The 10,227-nt window shown below is 38.9% G+C and overlaps 1 pseudogene; it reads left to right on the top strand.

Annotated features, from left to right (window-relative positions):
• The first annotated feature begins 7,080 nt into the window (after positions 1-7,080).
• LOC116218772 lies at positions 7,081-7,199 on the top strand (annotated as a pseudogene).
• Positions 7,200-10,227: the final 3,028 nt, after the last annotated feature.

Below are 10,227 nucleotides of genomic sequence, written 5' to 3'. Positions count from 1 at the left end.
CAAATATGACAGTTGTTCACAAACTTTACCTGTACATGTGTGTGTGTGTGTGTGTTTGTGTGTGTGTGATGTATGTGTGTGTGTGTGTGTGTGTTTGCACATGTCCACTAAGGCCTGATGACTATGATGACCCCCTCCCTCCTAATGAAACCCAAACACACCAATTCCTCTCTGGTACTTACCAGTCACTACACCTAAAGAAACCAGAAACAGAGATGAGATCATTAATGAGGCTCAATGCAGACAAACTCACACTAGAATGGTCTTCATTCACACATTACATCAACACATATGATGGTGGTTCACAAACGTTACCCGTCTCTGCGTGTGTGTGTGTGTGCGTGTGCGTGTGGGCGGGTGTGTGTATAGGTTTGTAAAAGTGTCAGTGTGTGTAAGGAGAAGGCCTGGTCTCAATCAGCCGTCGTACTTATGTATACGGACATTTTGAACATACAAATTCGTAACAATACTAACGAAATAAAGTGAAATTTTGAACATACAAATTCGAAACGATACATAGAAAAATAAAGTGACATTTTGAACATACAAATTCGTAGTGATACATACAAAATAGATACGGACTGGCGATTTCATGCAGGATACCTTTTTTAGGATCGATTTTATAGAAGAAGTTGGAAAGAATTAGATATCCTAATTGTTTGAACTACAAATTAGACCTAGCCTAGGAAACTATTCACGATTACATCCAATACCACCCTAGATAGCACGTTGAAACGTGTATACCTGTAGTGATTACAGACTACAAAATAGGATAGGCTAATAACCTTAGAATATATTCCTATAGCTTTCCTGGCATAAATACCGTAACCTGCTGATTAATGCGAATGCATATCGCAACTGTAGTAAATGCTTGTCATCATTGAACCCCTGCCATATCTAAATGACTTACTATTTCAACTGACTTTATCTCCACGTTAAGTTGGCCTCAAATTCCAGCGCCATTTCTTTAGACACCGTCCGAATAAACACTATACATCATGGGAAATGAAGTCAATGGAAACTCAATGGGAAATTAAGTCAATAGAAACAGCTCTGATGTACTTAAGTATGAAGTTGTAGTGCAGGTATTATGTTTCATTAAATGTTAATTATCCACTGTTGAAACAAATAAATTCTTCAAGTCTTAAAGCTGCTATTTCATTTTTTTTTTAAGAAGGTAACAGAAATTATGAAAGGGTACCAGGAATTACAATGACATCAAAGCTGCTATTTCAATGACAGGCCGATAACTAAGTGCGATGACTGCTTGCCTTGACTACACAGCACACTCTGGGCCTCAGCAGTGACCTCCCTTAGGCCCTGACTGCCTGCCAGGCTACCCAGCTCACCCAGGGTCACAGGCATGACCCCAATTTGTAATCAAACAATGGTATTTTATTCATTAACTTGTCCTCCAGATGGACAACTGAACAGTCAATCATGTAGTTCAAGAGGCCTCACACCGGTCACGGAAGCAGCTCGAGACTTAGCAGCTTCTGCAGCTCTGCAAATATCAACAGCTTTATCTAGAAGTCCAAAGCCTGTTTTCTCTTAGTAGTCTCTCTTTCATGCGAGCATTTGGCACACTAAACACAAGTTTGTCTCTTATCATATCTTCTTCACGCACACCAAACTCACAGTTCTTGCATTTCTGACGAAGTTCAGTCACAAACTTGTCGACAGCGAGTCCTTCAGGCACGGATGAAACCAAAACTGGTGGCGTTCAAAGGACAATATTTTTCCTTAGGTGTGCAGTACGACCTGAATGCGTCCATAATCTCGTCCAGCGTCCGTTCATCATCGCCGGCTGTTTCAACGTTGAGGGTGTTGTACACCTCAAGTGCATCCTCTCCGACGGTGTCAACAGTTGATAGCAGTTTCACCGGTTCATCCTTCTCGTCCGCACCTGTAGCCGTCATATAGAGGCTTAAAACGCTCTCCCAGGCGTCGGCCAATTTTCGCTTAAATTGCCGTGAGCACGAGCGGTGCAGGGGCTTTGAACTGGTCCATGCTTAGCTGCTAGCTTTCTACGAGATTCAACAGGCACGAACTGTTAGCTACTTATTTAGTTATTATAACGCGGGTAATCTTTCCTTTTCTCAAACCACAGGGTTACAGCTTAGTGGCCAGCATTCGGTCGTGGATGAAGAAAAATCCTTTTCTGACACCATGTTGTACTTTTTAGTTCAGGAATAAAAGTACTCGTAGGCACACATCACTCATAAGGTTGCCAGTAGAGCTGCAACGATTAGTCGACGAAATCGACGATGATCGATTGTGAAAAATTGTCGACGATGATTTTTATTGTCGACGCGTCATAAAATATATTAAAAAAATATATATTTTGCCAGACGCTAGCAGAGCTACTGGTAATTTTCATTCGGCATTGCAATGCACTAAAGGAAGTGTGAAATAGTGCATCTTTAACTAATAATAATTGACCATCATTGAGAAAAATGGAACAGAATCTGTCAAATAGCCTAGCATACAAATCATGCACCGTTTTCTTTGCCCTCCGTTCTCGTACCTTCATGTGCTGCATATCAGAAATGGCCGAACTGAAAAGCGAATTATTCTGAGACTGGCTCATGTTTACCATGGAAACAATAAACAAAGCTAGCTTTAGTAGCTGCTGCATATGAGATATGGCTAACAGAAAAGTTGTCATTTCTCAATGATGGTCAATAATTAGTAGTTAAGAAGCACTATTCCAGTATTTCAAAGAGAATGAGCTGTGGGAGCACAAAAACAGTGAGTGTCTAGCAGCAATTATCATAGACTTATATGATATATCTATAACTCATAGTAAGGTTTAAGCTTACATGTTGGAAAACAGAACGTCTCATGGAGGATGTTTGCTAAGGCTATTTCAGTTATGTTAAGTGCAATGTAGTAAATCAGTGAATTATCAGAGTAGCCTGTATTTTCGTTTGTTCTGAATAGTTAACCTCCTCCACTTAGCATTCTTCAAACAAAAGATTGTGGAAAAAATATATATTTCATGAGTTGAATTTAAATGTCACTTGCAGCCCAGTTATTCTTCCGTTATTTTGCACTTGCAGAGGCTTGATTGCTAATTTGAGTTACTTTTAAAACTTTTTTTGCACTTTCTCTTTACTTTTAAAAGCATATTTGCACTTTAATTTGTATTACTATTTAATTTATGTATTATGATGATTACATTTGTTACTCCAACATTTTGAGTCGTTATTTTATTTTGCTATGGGAAATAATCATTAGATTAGTCGATCAATCGAAACAAATAGTCGATAGATTAATCGATTACCAAAATAATCGTTAGTTGCAGCCCTAGTTGCCAGGTACAAACATAATCCCCGACTAACAGACCACTTCTACAATATACTACAGTGCAGACCGTGGTGTTTTGCCGCGAACTGACCAAACCACGAGATCCTACTGAGAAAACAGATATCTACGCATGCTGCGCGGCAGGGTGCTGTTCGCCCCGTCGGGATTTATTTTTGGATAATGACCTCCGGACAATACATTATCCCTTACATAGATAATTTCTGCTCATCACAAAGTAGGTCTTACCTCAGTCTAGTGTTCCAGCTATGGGAGTGAAGTTGTGGTTCCTCTGCTTCTTAGAATGAAAACACACCAAACAAGTGTAACGACCCTCACTCTTGTGCGTTTTGGTGACAAAGAATCGGACCAGGGGTTTTTCACAGTGGCTTTTAGTGCCTGCATTCACTAAAAAAACAAACAATCCATAAAATGTTTGCCGCAAACGCGACTGCATACAAGTCTCCAGCGGAGAGGGTCTTCTAGCTCTCTGCGTATGGGCTAGCAAACACTGTGTTAACCTTTGCTGCTCTGTCTGTCTCTGACCGTAATTGGAGATTGCAGGGGGGACTGTATTCAATGCTCCAGGGCCGAAGTATTAACAGTTTATAACTTCGGGGTTAATTCCCTTTTCTTTCTCTCTGCTGCTGGTTAGCAAATCACTGCCCACTGTATTCTTTCTTGATGAATTATTCTTTGCACACTGAAATACTGTTACAGCACATACATTTTGCTCCGGTCGCTATATCTAAAACCATTTCTAAACATCACCTCTCTTCCTCGCTCTGCCACACCCACCCTGTACGTGCTGCTCTTAAAGGAGCCGCGCCGTTTTACAACAACTGCCTTACTGGCTAACCTCATGCGTTGCATAGCATTCTAAATTACATGAAGATAAAAATGCATAGCTCGTTAATCTTCGTGCAAACCAAAGGACTAAATAATCCAAACAAAAAGACAGACAGCACTGGCATAGCGCACTGAATGATCGTATAGTTTGAACATAAATAATTCTGAAAATTACAATATATAAATACGCATTCTTAAACATTTACATTTTGTACAAACCACGTATCTGCATTCACAGTAAAACAAACAATCCATCAAATATTTGCTGCAAACGCGACTGCATACAAGTCTGAAAAAGTATAAAACCAAAATCAGGACAATGCTCTTCATAACGCACAGCGCAGCTGCCGCCAAAATATACTTTATCTCGGTTACAACCTTTACAAATTACTTTCTATCGTTAGTTTTCTAGAGCATCAGTTAGTGCGACATATACATTTATATGCAATCAATAGTTCGTAAATAAAACATGTTCATTTATTCAAATATCAAATTATTCACGGAGCGCTCCCAAAGCCTCCTCTAAAGTACGGGTAGCTTAAACGCCCAAAATGCGTCAAAGTAAACAAGCAGTCGTGCCGCCTCCAGCTGCAGCAACTAAGTCATTTTAAAGCTGTTTTTCTCCAAAAAGCTTCGCATCACAGACAAGAAAGTATTTTATATCTTAGGAAAACGCATATTATGTGTTTTCATTTGGTGGTCTTTACATATCAATATAGGAAGGAGTATTTGTTAGACTACTATCTCTTATCAGCATCTGTCACTAATTGCTCTCCATTCTTTTTCAGAGGCAGTTAACAAGAGTGGAGCAGGCTGTTGAGGTAAAAAGAACACATAGCCAGTGGCAAAAAAACTGTGTAATTAATCTGAGAAAAAAAAGTGTTTCTCTTTTTACTATTGTACTTTGATCCACCATTGAATGTTTCATCAATCTAGCAAATTACATTTTGATCAAATTAAGCCATGATTAGTCATGAATCACTACAAAGTTGCTATAGTTGATATAACTTTTACCCCAACAATTTGGCAGTGATCCTTGAAGTATATTTATGAACTGTATTTTAAGGTCTTTGCCTTACAATGGAAGCCAATTTCTACACACCTGATTTGCTTGCTTATATCAATCTTGCTTGGCTTTCAATACTAATTTATTTGGTGTACGATTTGGTTAAAGGGGAAGGGGCACCACTGCATGTGCCTTGGATAAACAATGCAATATTTAAAAAAAAGTCTTCGCTTATTGTTCACAGGTGCTTCTTGGGCATTAACCCAGAACAAGGCTCAAAGAAGAGGCGTGGAGGCATAAATCCAAATGTGAGCACACTCCAAAGAAAGCTTGTGGACTTTGAGTGGTCTTTGTACATGTGAAATTGTTGTATGCATTTAAATTTTTGTTTATATTGTATATTTTTTGAAGTTTTAAATTGTTTATTCTGTTTCTGTGTTAAAAATGTTAGGAGACAGCCCTATAGTAAATTGTGAATTTAATACTTGTTATCATTATTAAAAAGTTAAAATGAGTATTGTCTTTGTCTTTGTCTTTTAATCTAGCAAATCCAAAGCACGTTTCTCTTTACAAACACACACGCACAGACATACATTTACAAACCCATACAGACACAAACACATACACACACACACACACACAGACACACACACACACACACACACACACACACACACACACACACAAACACACACACAAACACACACACATTTTCAACAGTAGGTTCAAGACACCCAGTGTGTGTCATGTGCATGGAGCACAGTGGAAACAACGGTGGTTAAACAAACACATGCACACAGACACACACACATGTTGACACGTCCACAGACACACACACATTTATATACATACAAACAAGCATATATACATACATATAAACTTAGTGGTGGAGCACTTATTAGTGGAGAACTGACTTGAATGTAGTTTTTCTTTACACACACACACACACAAATACACATTTTTATAAACCCATACAGACACTATCACGTTTGTGCTGACAGCCGCTCCGGCCACATCACTTCGGCACACTCTCATTCACTCTCCCAGCTGTGAGTTTGGTGTGTGTGTTTGTGTGTGAGTGTGTGATGCCTTATGAATAATTGAAATACATGAAAGAGAGGAAAACAGGAAGTGCAACAGCTGGATTGGGCTCCCTAGGGTCAGGTTGCTTCTTGGTTACCTACTGGGCTCGGTACGGGTACGTCTGTACCTTGAGTCTTGTTTGGCCATTTTAGACCCTCTGAGTGGATTTCCTTCTGCGGTTTGGGTTAGGAAGTATAGCAATGCCAAGGCTGGTCCAATGGTTTGGGTTAGGAAGTATAGCAATGCCAAGGCTGGTCCAATGGTTTCAACATTAGACTGAAGTCTACACCCATTAGGGTGCACTGACTGAAAAAAATGCATACCAAAGGTTTAGATACCACGTCATGCTTTCTCAGGTTGGACAGTGAATTTTTGTACGCAGTGATTTTGTGAGTTTGTGCACGGTAAACAGAGCTAATATTTCTTCATTTAAAAATTTCAAACATGGACTTCAGATATGACCATTGGGCTCGTCATCTTAATCTGCCGTAGCCATTATCACTACTGACAAGTTCACAGAGGACCTTTCAAAAACATGCAGCACTTTGAACTTGACTGTCAGTGTAGGAGTGTAATGAACACAGCCCATTTTAGAAAATAAAATAATCTGCTGACTTCAAAGCAACAAGTAACGGGAACGTCATAAATCATAAGCAAATGTACTTTGTTACTGTCTTTTCTTAGAAGAGACCCCCTTTCGTACGCTCAGGACAATAAACCCATATCTTATCTCTGGGTGCAACAGTGTCTGCCTGTCTGACACAGCATCTGCTGCAATGTCTTTCCCACATGGTTTATGTGCAAGTCATTTATTACCATTGCTCTAATGCTCATATGCTTACAGCCATACCACACTGAGCATGTCCGCTCTCGTACGATCTCGGAAGCTAAGCAGTGCCGGGCCTGGTTAGTACTTGAATGGGAGACCACCAGGGAATACCAGGTGCTGTAAACTGAAGCTGGGTGGGCCAATCCCTCGCTCAGTGGAGTTACTGGATTACTGAAACATCGAGAACAAGTGGATACCAAATCAGGTGTAAACTAACTATTGATGGCCTATGCTCTACTGCAGTGATAACTGCATTCACGTATGGCTTCCAAGCAGACTGGATACATTCACAGAATACAAATATAAATTATTATTTATTGATTTACAGAATAAAAATACAGTACTCCATGGACTAGTTCACTGGTGGAAGGGGATCAATATTTGGCTGGGCCACACACCGCATACTGTATTTCAAGCGTGGGGGAGTTGGGAGTGGCTGACCAAATGTGTGTGGGTGTGTGAACTGACGAATGGAACTAAGCCAATTCAAATTTCTTCCTGGCTGCTACCTACCTGTGCACAGTTGCACATGGTCATTTGCATTGTGGAAAAGCTCAGTAGCACAGATATGGGCATGCTTGAGAAGATCTTTCTATGTTGGTATAGTCCTCTGGACCCTACTGATGTCCCAGTAAATATAGTGGTCTGTGTTCTACAGCGCACTGTTAGTTAAATTCACTACATGAACACGTGGCTGCACTGACGATGTCTTATCAGCTGTAGAGGTTATAGACCCATTTATTTCACATTATGAAGTTATAGCAATCGCCACTGAACAATCACAGGATAAATACTGAACTCTAGATGTGTTTATTGTGGGTAGCCTACAGCAGTAGGGCTTGGTGAAGCAGCGTCATGCATCTGACATGGGGAAAAGCACTCTGCTGCCCCACTGTGGTGAGAAAGGGAAATTTAACTATCTTTGGTTTAATTTTTCTAGAACCATCTTAGTTATTTTTAGAGCCATAAATAAGATTTTACATGTGTATTTTTTATGGATTAATATAATTTTGTATTACCTTGTTATTATATAGAAAAAGAATTATGTCAGTTTAAATGAATATCTATAAAGTAGAGACTCTTATTTTGAGACATTGTTTGACCATGTGAAGAAAGCACTTTATTAGAAGCAAAACGGAAGCACGGTGGTTCACAGTTTTTTCACCGTGCTAACTTAATTGTGAAATAAGACAGAAATAAGAATGATTTGTGAACAGGCCCTTGTCAAAGGTGTCTCTTCTCTTCTCTTATCTTGTTTAGATTTGTAGTAGGCTAAGCTGGTTAAATGGGAAGAGGTTGCAGCAGAAAGCCTCAATTACTTAACTACAAAAGTCAGTCACAAACGTCAATCGTTTGTCATTTCATACTGAGGTGCAGTCAGACATGTCATGTTTGAGAGCTTTTCTCAGAGAGTAAACATAAGTTGATCCCCATGACTACAGCACTTTAAGATCTTTTGATATGTATGTATGCTTCCCCATTTCCTTATTCCTTGCTGTCATTGTTGCTAACTTGTCACATGTAAGTAGTTCACAAGGGAGGTGACTTTGGATATTCCTGACTGCACTTTCATACCAGAACTATGCTTTACAAAGTATGTGGAAGAACATTCTAGTGTTTCAACTCTTCCACTCTACATATGTCTTTTTATGCCGCTTGTGTACCTTTTTCAAAGTTGTATTTCTGTTTCATTTAAGTAACAATATTGTGTTGTTTATTGTCAATACAAAACCTACTCAACCCAAAGCCTGTTGTGGTGCCTCACATTGAGTCAGTGTTTCAGTCTGAAGTGCTTCACTTCAAGGAGCTTTAAGTGGGACTTACATTAATCGGACGTCACATTATATGGATGCCCTTTTTCAGTGTAACTACATGCATATGTGAGACACACAGAGACACAAATTCAGGAAAGCCTCTTTACCTAAATCTTAGCCCTTGTGCCAACGCATGTTACAATCAAAGCCACGTCTCGTCTTTTCATTCTGTCCTTGTAATCATGGGTGTAACTGGGAAGTACGTAGTGCCCAGTGATCTGTTAACATTTTCCTTCTCTACTAATATCCAGCATCTTACTTACTATGCATGTTGTGTGTTAAATGATGTGGTTTTTTTTTTTTACATTAGAGCTAAAATAGATATAACAGTGACATAATATTTTAAATATAATATAGTATAATAGTGGTGTTTTTCATATCAAATGCGTCGCAACACGCCAATCTTTCTGGTGTGTACTTTGACCTTTGATTACACACTCTTTTCTGCCACTGGCGTTCCCGTGGGAACCAATCAAACTTTACTATTAAAAACAGAAAACAGAATAACATTGAATTATCTCTTTAAAACTGAAAACAGAATAACATTGAATGATCTCTTTAAAACTGAAAACAGAATTACATTGTATGATCTCTTTAAAACTGAAAACAGAATTACATTGAATGATCTCTTTCATTTCTAAGTAAATGACTTTGGATTCATGTTGTGTGCTAAATGATTATACTGTTCCATAATTTTTCATCTGATATTGATGGATGTTAAGTGACTTTTTCCTCATTGATTTTACGTGTCTTATAAACCTTTAGATCTTACACAACATGTAAAACAACAAATGATTCCACAGGATCTAAAAAGTCAGAGTGTCTCATGCTGTTTTCTCAGCCTTCAGAGTCTGAGAGTCTGTACATTAATTTCACATCCAGAATGAATCTGATGAACATTTTTAAGGGTTCATGAATTTTTGTCATAGAAAGCATAGAAACCACTCATTGACACTGAGCCACTTCATAACATCTCAAAAGCAATTTTTAGAACAACATGAATGAATCATATTGTAGCAAATACCTTGTTGTAAGTTACTGTCATACCAAATCAACACTCTGACACTAATGTTGTTCCATTTAAGAGAAAGAGACCAGAAAGCAAGCACAGGTTTGTCATCATTGATTTACACATTAAACCAGGGGTTTTCAACCGGGGGTCCGCGGCCCCCTGGTGGTCCGCGACAGCATCGCAGGGGGTCCGCGACATGATGAGTCTATGTTTATCAGTTCACCATTGATTTTTTAATTTTTTATAAATTCGCTTTGATATTTTAACACATTTCCAGATTACTGTTGAATATCGTGAAAAATAAAACAAGCTGATAATAATATAAAGG

The sequence above is a fragment of the Clupea harengus genome, chromosome 2 (assembly GCF_900700415.2).
Source record: "Clupea harengus chromosome 2, Ch_v2.0.2, whole genome shotgun sequence".
In the NCBI taxonomy this organism is placed as follows: domain Eukaryota; kingdom Metazoa; phylum Chordata; class Actinopteri; order Clupeiformes; family Clupeidae; genus Clupea; species Clupea harengus.
The sequence above is the reverse complement of the archived record's forward strand: the minus strand, read 5'-3'. Positions and strand labels throughout refer to the sequence as shown.